The sequence below is a fragment of the Canis lupus genome, chromosome 1 (assembly GCF_003254725.2).
Source record: "Canis lupus dingo isolate Sandy chromosome 1, ASM325472v2, whole genome shotgun sequence".
NCBI lineage: Eukaryota > Metazoa > Chordata > Mammalia > Carnivora > Canidae > Canis > Canis lupus.
Genome location: NC_064243.1, coordinates 100213604 through 100224663, shown reverse-complemented (window position 1 = coordinate 100224663; position 11060 = coordinate 100213604).

The window sequence follows — 11060 nt, the reverse complement described above, 5'->3', positions numbered from 1 at the left end:
GGTTTGGTGACATGGCCTAGCAGAAGTGACTCCATTTGGGGCCTGTGGTTTCCTTTTTCACACCCCATATAGTTTTCTGATATTGAAGAAGAGCAGGAATGTTAGGCCACCCTGAATGAAGTGGTCAGTGACAGGTTCGGCTTCTGGCTCCACACTAATCCTCTCTTGCCTGTATAGTGATTGTGTCCCATCTATTGAGGAACACTTTTATCCATATATTTCTTTTTTTTTTTAATTTTATTTATGTATTTGAGAGAAAGAGAGAAATAACACCAGCAGAGGGAGAGGGAGAAGGCTTTTTGCTAAGCAGAGAGCCTGATGAGGGACTGGGTCCCAGGACCCTGAGATCATGACCTGAGCCAAAGGCCGATACCCAATCAGCCAAGCCACCCACTAGCCCCTACCCATATATTTCTTACTCTATATTCTCAGGTATCCTCAATATCTTTTACAAATCTGACATCATCTCAAACACAAAGGAGCTTAAGTGATGCTGTTTTGGGTACAGAACAGATATTGTCATTTTCATTTGGAGCATGTGTGCAGAGACAATCTGAGCCCTGAAATAAAGGGTTATCTGAACCCAGTGATCTCATCTCCTTGCTGGGAATGATCCTTCTTTCTTCAGGCCCTAGCAGTACTGTTGCTTCAGTATTTGAAATTATATTGGAAAAACAGTGGTGAAATACCCATTTCAGCTATTTAGTGGAAGAATAGCTCTTAGAAAACCCATGTTCCATCTCCCTACACATCAGTAAAGGTTAAAAAAGAATGACAGCCTCAGAGAACTTTTAGAAGAAGGCTCTAAGAGTCTGAGAAGAGAGAGAATCAAACTAATAAAAAAAAAATGTGCTGGACTAATGTGTTTGGTTATTCTGAGGCTTTTATCTTAAAAACGTGATTTTTTTTTATTCCTGAAAACACTGAGAAATACTACTGTCAATCTTAAAAATAATAGCAGTTAATTTGCTAGTAAATTAAGCTTATTCAAGAATAACAGAGGAATTTCAACCTAGATAACCACACTATGGTAAATCACAAGCAAATCTGAAGAGACAAAGGTAAAGCCAGCTTTTATTAGGTCTTAGGAGATTTGAGAGGGTGTCTTTCAATAAAAGTCATTGAAGAACAAAATTTTGAGAGTGCGGCAGTGTTTCATTTACTGCATGTCATGGTTAGTACATCATTGCTGATTTAAGGACAGAGCATCCTTTTTGTTAAAAGCAGGATATTAAATTCGTACCACAAAGTATCCTCCCTTGTCAAGATTAAAATTGTATTCCTTTTTCCTCGTGATTATATATGTCACACCAGCATCCTCTTTTAGGGTCTCTTGACTCCACATTACCTGTGGTTTCCTTTACTAATTTTCACACCACTTTGGATAGAGACTTAAAGAGGAAATTTACAGTACCTGGGGTAGTTAAAATAAGGGGGAAGTTGAAATGTCGTATTTATTCACTGTTCTACCAAATGTGAATTGAACACATACTGGGTTTTCAGGAACTTTTGGTAGGTGTATGGGAAAAATGCAGGCATAAGACAAGCAGTCCTGCATTCATGTGGCATTTCTTAGGTTCAAGGAAAACAGAGGAAACCTGAAAGCAGAACTACTAAATTATGTTGCATGTTAGAATGTGGCAGGTGCAATGGAAACAAGGAGAGGTCATGATTTTGTCATACAAGGGGACTGGATGGAATACTACACTGGGCAGTGAGAAAGCTTTCCTTAATAAGAGCAGCACTGAGGGGCGCTGCCTGGCTCAGTTGATAGACCAACTTGATCTCAGGGTTGTAAGTTCAGAACCCACGTTGGGTATAGAGATTACTTAAAAATAAAATCTTTTAGGGCGCCAAGGTAGCCCAGTTGGTTAAGTTTCTGCCAATTGGCTCAGGTCATGATCCCAGGGTCCAGAATGGAGCCTCACATCAGGCTCCCTGCTGGGCAAAGAGTCTGCTTTTTCCTCTCCCTTTGCCCTTCCCCCTCTGCTAGTGCTCTATCTATGGCCATCTCTCTCAAATAAATAAAGTCTTTAAAAAATAAACAAGTAAATAAACAAAATCTTTTTAAAAAAATAAATAAAAGCACTACTGAGCAAGGGTGAGCCTTGTGTGTGTGTTTTTTTGTTTTTTTGTTTTTGTTTTTTTAAGGTAACTCTGTTAGGGGTCCCTGGGTGGCTCAGTCAGTTAAGCATCTGCCTTTGGCTCAGGTAGTGATCCCAGGGTCCTGGGATCAAGTCCTGCACCAGGTTCCCTGCTCAGCAGAGAGCCAGTTTCTCCCTCTCCTACTTCTCCTGCTTGTGCTCTATCAAATAAATAAATAAAATCTTTAAAAACAAAAATTAGCTCTGTTAAAAGATAAAGTGAGGTAAAATCATATTTCAAACAGCATGTTTGAGTATACAGCAAATGCAATTGGGCAGCATCAAACCAAACTAGAGAGAAGTCCATTGTAGACAAAAAGGGGAAACAAAGCAAAGAAGTTATAAGATTGGCTATAGCTTAAGGAATTGCCTCATTTAGGAAAGCCTAGTTGCTTGTTTGTGATTGGGTGTTCTTAGGTTTTGATTTCTTACCCTTAAGGCATTTACAATAATTTGCTTGAAGTTTCAGTTTGCTTATGTAGGTGTCTAGGGCATTGGAACTTCCTGCATCTAATGGCCTCCTTCTTGAGTTATGGTTTCAAGCCAAAGAAGTAGGTGGCTAGGTGGCTTCAGTGTGTGGCATTCTCAGCAGTGGAGATCCTGGAATCTCAGCCCTTTAATTCTTTAGCCTCCTCCACTCACTGCAGAGACACTCAGGAAATGTCCATTAGAAACCTTTGCTCTGGGGGTCACCTGGGTGGCGCAGTCAGTTAAGCAAGAAAAATCTCAGTACACAGGGACGCCTGGGTGGCTCAGTGGTTGAGCGTCTGCCTTCCGCTCAGGGTGTGATCCGGAGTTCCAGGATCAAGTCCCACATCGGGCTTCTTGCATGGAGCTTGCTTCTCCTCCTTCTGCCTATGTCTCTGCCTCTCTCTGTGTCTCTCATGAATAATAAATAAAATCTTAAAAAAAAATCTCAGTACACAATCTAATCATACACCTAAGGGAGCTAGGAAAAGAACAACGAATGAAGCCCTGAGCCAGGAGAAGGAGGGAAATAATAAAGATTAGAACAGAAATAAATGATATAGAAACTAAAAGAACATTAGAATAGGTCCTTGAAATGAGGATCTGGTTCTTTGAAAAAATTAATAAAATTGATAAACTGCTAGCCAGACTGTTCAAAAAGAAAAAGGAAAGGACCCAGGTAAGTAAAATCACAGTGAAAGAGGAGAAATAACAACCAGCACCACGGAAATACAAACAAGTATAACAGAATATTATGAAAATCTATATGACAACACATTGGACAATGTGGGAAAAAATGGATAAATTCCTACAGATATATAAACTACCAAAACTGAAACAGGAAGAAATAAAAAACTTGAACTGACCAATAACCAGCCAGGAAATTGAATCAGTAATCAAAAATCTCCCAACAAGCAAAAGTCTAGGGACAGATGGCTTCACAGAGGAGTTCTACCAAACATTGAACAAAGGGGTGAGGGATCCCTGGGTGGCGCAGCGGTTTAGCACCTGCCTTTGGCCCAGGGCGCGATCCTGGAGACCCGGGATCGAATCCCACGTCAGGCTCCCGGTGCATGGAGCCTGCTTCTCCCTCTGCCTCTCTCTCTCTCTCTGTGACTATCATAAATAAATAAAAATTAAAAAAAGGGGTGATACCATTCTTCTCATATTATTCCAAAAAATAGAAATGGAAGGAAAACTTCCAAAATCATTCTATGAGGCCAGAATTACCCTGATTCCAAAACCAGACAAAGACTTCTCTAAAAAAGACAACTACAGGCCAATATCCCTGGTGCACATGAATATAAAAAATTTCAATAAAATACTAGCTAAGCAAACAGTACATTAAATGAATTACTTACCATGATCAATTGGGATTTATCCTAGACTTAAAGGGTGATTCAAAATTTGCAAATCAACCAATGTGATACACCACATTTGTAAAAGAAAGGATGAGAACCATATGATCCTCTCAATAGATGCAGAAAAAGCATCTGACAAAGTACAACATCTATTCATGATTAAAAAAAAAAAAAAAACACTCGGGACACCTGGGTGGCTCAGTTGTTGAGCGTCTGCCTTTGGCTCAGGGCATGATCCCAGGGTTCTGGGATCGAGTCCCACATCAGGCCCCCTGCACGGAGTCTGCTTCTCCCTCTGCCTGTGTCTGCCTCTCTCTCTCTCATGAATAAATAAAATCTTTAAAAAAAAAAACTCAACAAAGTAGAGATAGAGGGAACGTACCTCAACATCATAAAGGCCATATATGAAAGACCCACAGCTAATATCATCCTCACTGGGGAAAAACTGAGAGCTCTTCCTCAATAGTCAGGAACAAGACAGGGAAGTTCACTCATACCACTGTTATTTAACACAGTCCTGGAAGTCCTAGCCTCAGCAATCAGACAACAAATGAAAATGAAAGCCATCCACAACTGGCAAGGAAGAAGTCACACATTCACTATTTGCAGATGACATGATATTCTGTATAGAAAACCCGAAAGACTCCACCAAAAAATTCCTAGAACTAATACATGAATTCAGTAAAGTCACAGGATAAAAAATCAACATACAGAAATCTGTTGCATTTTTATCCACCAATCATGAAGAAGCAGAAAGAGAAAAAAAATTGATGCCATTTACAATTGCACAAATGACCATAAGATACCTAGGAATAAACCTAACCAAAAAGGTAAAAGATCTGTACTCTGAAAACCATAAAACATTGATTAAAAAAATTGAAGATAACACAAAGAAATGGAAAAACATTCCATGTTCATGGATTAGAAGAACAAACATTGTTAAAATATCTATATTACCCAAAACATTCTATACATTTAATGCAAGCCCTATCAAAACAACACCAGCATTATTCACAAGCTAGAACAAACCATCCTAAATTTTATAGGGAACCACAAAATTCCCCAAAGAGCCAAAGTAATCTTGAAAAAGAAAAGCAAAGATGGAGGCATCACAATTCTGGAATTCAAGTTCTTTTACAAAGCTGTAGTGATTAACAAACAATATGGTAATGGCACAAAAACAGACACATAGATCAATGGAACAGAATAGAAAACCCAGAAATGAGCCCACATCTATATGGTCAACTAATCTTCCACAAAGTAGGAAATAATTTTTTTTTTTAGGAAAGAATATTTAATGGAAAAAAAAAAGACAATCCCTTCAAGAAATGGTATTGGGGACGCCTGGGTGGCTCAGTGGTTGAGCATCTGCCTTTGGCTCAGGTCATGATTCCAGGGTCCTGGGATCAAGTCCGGCCTCAGGTTCCCCACCAGCAGCCTGCTCCTCCCTCTGCCTGTGTCTCTGCCTGTCTGTTTCTTTCATGAATAAATAAATTATTTTTTAAGAAAAATGGTATTGGGAAAACTGGACAGCAACATGTGAAAGAATGAAACTAGATCACTTTCTTACATCATACACAAAAAATAAATTAAAAAATGGATGAAATACCTAAATGTGAGATAAGAAACCATCAAAATCCTAGAGGAGAACAGAGGCAGTAACCTGTTTGACGTGAGGTGAAGCAACTTCTCACTAGATATGTCTCCTGAAGCAAGGGAAACAAAAGCAAAAATGAAGTATCAGAATTTCGTCAAGATAAAAAACTTCTATGTAGTGAAAGAACTAGTCAACAAATTCTTCTTGGGAGAAGATATTTGCAAATGACATACCTTTTTTTTTTTTTTTTTTTTACTTGAGAGACAGAGAGAGTGAGAGGGGCAGAGGGAGAGGGAGAGAATCTCAAGCAGACTCCAAGCAGAGCCCAGGGTCTGACACAGAGCTTGATGTCACGACCCTGAGATGGTGACCTGAACTGACATCAAGAGTCAGATGCTCAACTAATTGAGCCACTCAGAAGCTCCTGCAAACGACATACTTGATAAAGGGTTTGTATCCGAAATATATACAGAATTTAGGGGGGAATCCCTGGGTGGCTCAGCGGTTTAGCACCTGCCATCTGCCCAGGGTGTGATTCTGGAGTCCTAGGATCGAATCCCATATTGGACTCCCTGCATGGAGCCTGCTTCTCCCTCTCCCCGTGTCTCTCATGGATAAATAAATAAAGTCTTAAAAAAAAACAAAAACAAAATATATACAGAATTTATAAAACTTAACACCCGAAAAGAAATGGGTGGAACACATAAATAGGCATTTTTCCAAAAAAGACATGCAGATGCCTAACAGACACATGAAAAGATGCTCAACATCTTTCATCATCAGAGAAATACAAATCAAAACTATTATGACATTTCACCTCACACTAGTCAGAATGGCGAAAATTAATAGCACAGGCAACAACAGGTGTTTGTCAGGATGCAGAGAGTGGGGAACCCTCTTACACTGTTGATAGGAATGCAAACTGGTGCAGCCACTCTGGAATACTGTATGGAGATTCCTCAAAAAGTTAAAAATAGAACTATCCTATGATCCAGCAATTGCACTTCTAGGTATTTACCCAAAGGACACAAAGATGCTGATTTGAAGAGATACATGCACCTCAATATTTATAGCAGCATTATCAACAACACCCTAATTATAGAAAGAGCTCAGAAGTCCATGTGGGGTAGGGATGCCTGGGTGGCTCAGTGGTTGAGCATCTGCCTTCGGCTCAGGGTATGATCCTGGGATCCGGGATCAAGTCCCTGTGAGGAGCCTGCTTCTCTCTCTGCCTCTCTCTCTCCGTGTCTCTCATGAATAAATAAATAAATCTTAAAAAAAAGATGTGTATTTACATATACAATAGAATATTAATCATCCATAAAAAAGAATGACATATTCCCATTTGCAAAGATGTGGGTGGAACTAGAAAGTATTATTCTAAGTGAAATACTCAGAGAAAGACATGTACCATATGATTTCACTCACGTGGAACTTAAGAAACCAAACATAAGGGATGCCTGGGTGGCTTAGTGGTTGAGCGTCTGCCTTCAGCTTGGGGCAGGATCCAGGGGTCCTGGGATTGAGTCCCACATAGGGCTCCCTGTGGGGAGCCTGTTTCTCCCTCTGCCTGTGTCTCTACCTCTCTCTGTGTGTGTCTCATGAATAAAAAAAAGAAAGAGAAGAAAGAGAAGAAAGAAAGGAAAGAAAGGAAAGAAAGGAAAGAAAGGAAGAAAGAAAGAAAGAAAGAAAGAAAGAAAGAAAGAAAGAAAGAAAGAAAGAAAGAAAGAAAGAAAGAAAGAAAGAAAGAAAGAAGAAACACATGAACATAGTAGGGGGAAAAGAGGCAAACCAGAATACAGATTCTTTTTTAAAAAAACATTTGTTGGGGCGCCTGGGTGGCTCAGCGGTTGGATGTCCGCCTTCAGCCCAGGGTGTGATCCTGGAGACCCGGGAATGGGTCCCGCATTAGGCTTCCTGCATGGAGCCTGCTTCTCTCTCTGCCTCTGCCTATGTCTCTGCCTCTCTCTGTGTGTCTCCCATGAATAAATAAATATTTAAAAATTTTTGTTTGTTTGTTTGTTTGTGAGAGACAGAGAAAAAGGAAGAGACACAGGTAGAGAGAGAAGCCGGAGCCCCATGCGGGACTCATCCCAAACCAGGATAATGCCCTGAGCCGCGAAGGCAGAGGCTCAACCACTGAGCCACCCAGGCGTCCCAACAAATTGGAATTTAAATAAAAACTAGGAAAAAAGGGGACGTCTGGGTAGCTCAGTGGTAGAGCGTCTGCCTTGGACTCAGGGCGTGATCCTGGGGTCCTGGGATTGAGTCCCGCATGGAGCTCCCTTCAGGGAGCATGATCTCCCTCTCTATGTCTTTGCCTCTCTCTGTGTGTCTCTCATGAATAAATAAATAAAATCTTTTTTTAAAATTAGGCAAAAACCAGTGACTATGTAGTGATTCAAAGGTGGTGGCAGATAAAGCTCTGGGGAAACATCAATTGATGATGAAAAAATTAATACTTTAGAGAAATTTTAGCAGTGAAGTCTGAAAGGATGTAGAATTAATCTGAGCAGTTGACTTACTAGAGTCACTAATCATTTTGCTTCCAAAGTGAAATTTTCCTCATTCTTTTTTTTAAAAAAGATTTTTATTTATTTGAGAGAGAGAGAGAGAGCGAGAGACCAAGCCTGGGTGAGGTGAGGGGCAGAGGGAAATGGAGAGGCAAACTCCCCACTGAATAAGGAGCCCAACACTGGGCTCAATCCCAGGACTCCGGGATTATGACCTGAGCCGAAGGCAGTTGCTTAACCGATTTAGCCATCCAGGGACCCAAAAATTTCTTCATTCTTTTTTTTTTTTTTTTTAAAGATTTTATTTATTTATTCATGAGAGGCACAGACAGAGAGGCAGAGACACAGGCAGAGGGAGAAGCAGGTTCCATGCAGGAAGCCCGATGCGAGACTGGATCCGGGACTCCAGGATCACATCCTGGGCCGAAGGCAGGTGATAAACCGCTGAGCCACCCAGGGATCCTCAAATTTTCTTCATTCTTAAAAACACTGAGCATACCTGTGTGGAGGCAAAAAATAATGTAGACACTTGATAATGATTTTATATTATTATTGGTACAATAAAAATACTTGCTTTATGAAATAAACTTTTTACCTTTAAAAAAAATACATACCTGGGGCGCCTGGGTAGCTCAGTCAGTTAAGCATCTGACTTTTGATTTCAGCTGAAGTCGTGATCCCAGTGTTGTGAGATTTATCCCCACAGCAGTCTCTGCATGGAGCACGGAGTCTGTTTAAGATTCTTCCTCTCCCTTTGCCCCAATCCCTCCACTTGTGTGACCCCATGCCCTGTCTCTCTCTCAAAAAACAAAAACAAAACCCTAATTGAATAAAATTGTATATTTGAGATTTGCTGTAAAATTTCCACATAAGTAAATGCTGCCTGTGTGATGTATTCACAGTCCTTGTTATTCTTCCCACTTTAATATTAATATATTTTTATATCTCTTCTAGAACCTTTCAAAAATGTATCCTTCCATCACTAATTTTGAGAGTTCTCTTTACCACAATACTTTTTCTAAGAAAAGAAGTTTAAGTATTTACTTAGCCTTTCATTTAATGGTATTATGTAAAGTCTTATCTTCTGTATTTTTAATTGTTTTTCAATATTCAAAAAATATTATTCCTCATATTGTCTAAATGAATGATGAATACCAGCCTTCCAGGGCACTGGATGAACAGCAGGAAACAACTTGGGTATCTGGATAGCTCAGTCATTTGAGAGTTCAACTCTGGATTTAGGCTCAGGTCATGATCTGGAGGTCATGGGATCGAGTTCTATATTGGGCTCTGGGCTCAGCAGAGTCTCCTTGGGATTCTCTTTTTCCCTCTCACTCTGTCCCTCCCCTCCCACTTGCTCTTTAATAAATCTCTTTAAGATAAAAATATTGCAGTGTGTTTTCAAAGTTTTAAATATTTTATTTATTTATTTATTTTTTAAAATTTTTTATTTATTTATGATAGTCACAGAGAGAGAGAGAGAGGCAGAGACACAGGCAGAGGGAGAAGCAGGCTCCATGCACTGGGAGCCCGACGTGGGATTCGATCCCGGGTCTCCAGGATCGCACCCTGGGCCAAAGGCAGGTGCTAAACCGCTGCGCCACCCAGGGATCCCAAATATTTTATTTATTTTTAAATTTATTTGAGGTAGTGAAAGAGAGCACAAGTGGGAAGGAGAGGGAGAAGCAGGCTCACTGCTGATCAGGGAGCCTGATCAGGGGCTCTATCCCAGGGCTCTCGGATCATAACCTGAGCCCAAAGCTGATGCCCAACCAACTGAGCCACCCAGGTCCCCATGTTTTCGAAGTTTTATAAGTAAAGTATTACTAAGCATGAACCAAACCAGATGGAACAAAACAGTTTTTGAATATTTGCATTCACTGAAATTAAAAATTAATGGAAAAAATGGACGCCTGGGTGGCTCAGTGGTTGAGTGTCTGCCTTTGGCTCAGGGCATGATCCTGGAGTCCTGGGATCCAGTCCCGCATCAGGCTCCTGGCAGGGAATCTGCTTCTCCCTCTGCCTATGTCTCTGCCTCTCTATGTCTCTCATGAATAAATAAATCTAAAAAAATTTAATAGAAAATGAAATGAAGCTATATTATATAGAATGTAAAATATGGATGGTAATAATCTTAGCATGTTTTTAGCAGTGTTTCTGAACAAGAAATTCTTAGAGGAAAGAGATAATAAATTATGAAATGTTTTTCTCACAAACATTAGAAAAATGCCTAACTTTGGAAATGTCACTGAATTTCTCAAATATACACTTAGTCTTTGGTTGAAACATTATTTTAAGTCCATTTCCCCTTACCCAATATTGACATCATCTTTCATAAAAATAATATTCAAGCATGACTTATAATTTGGAGTTTGTTAGTGTGGCCTGCAAAGGTAAAGACGTGTGGGAAAACTATCCAGATGCCAAACATGTAAAATTTTATATATCTTTTCTAATATTGTTTTACAAGCCACATTTTACACAGTAGGGAGAAAAAGAACTTTTTTCTCCCAAATTTCCAAAATGATGATTTAATTCTGGATTAAGTCAATAATACCTGCTTTCATTTTGCAAATGAGTAAATGAAATGAAATGAAGAGTAATTAGCGTTAAAATATTGAAGAGATGCCTCACTCTTGGGAAACAAACTTCTAGACTGATAATAACCCGATTGTGGGATAGAGGAATTATGTCCCACTATCAATTTTAATTGACATCCTATAGTCACTGATTAGTAAATTCCACCAAGGGAATGGGGAGGAGAAAAAAAATTAAGATTTTATTTATTCACTCATGAGAGACAGAGAGAGAGACAGAGAGAGAGGCAGAGACAACACAGGCATGGAGAAGCTCCATGCAGGGAGCCCGATATGGGACTTGATCCTGGGACCCAAGGATCATGCCCTGGACCTAAGGCAGGCACTCAACCGCTTAGCCACCCAGGTATCCCTAAAAAAAATTTTTTTTTAAAAGATTT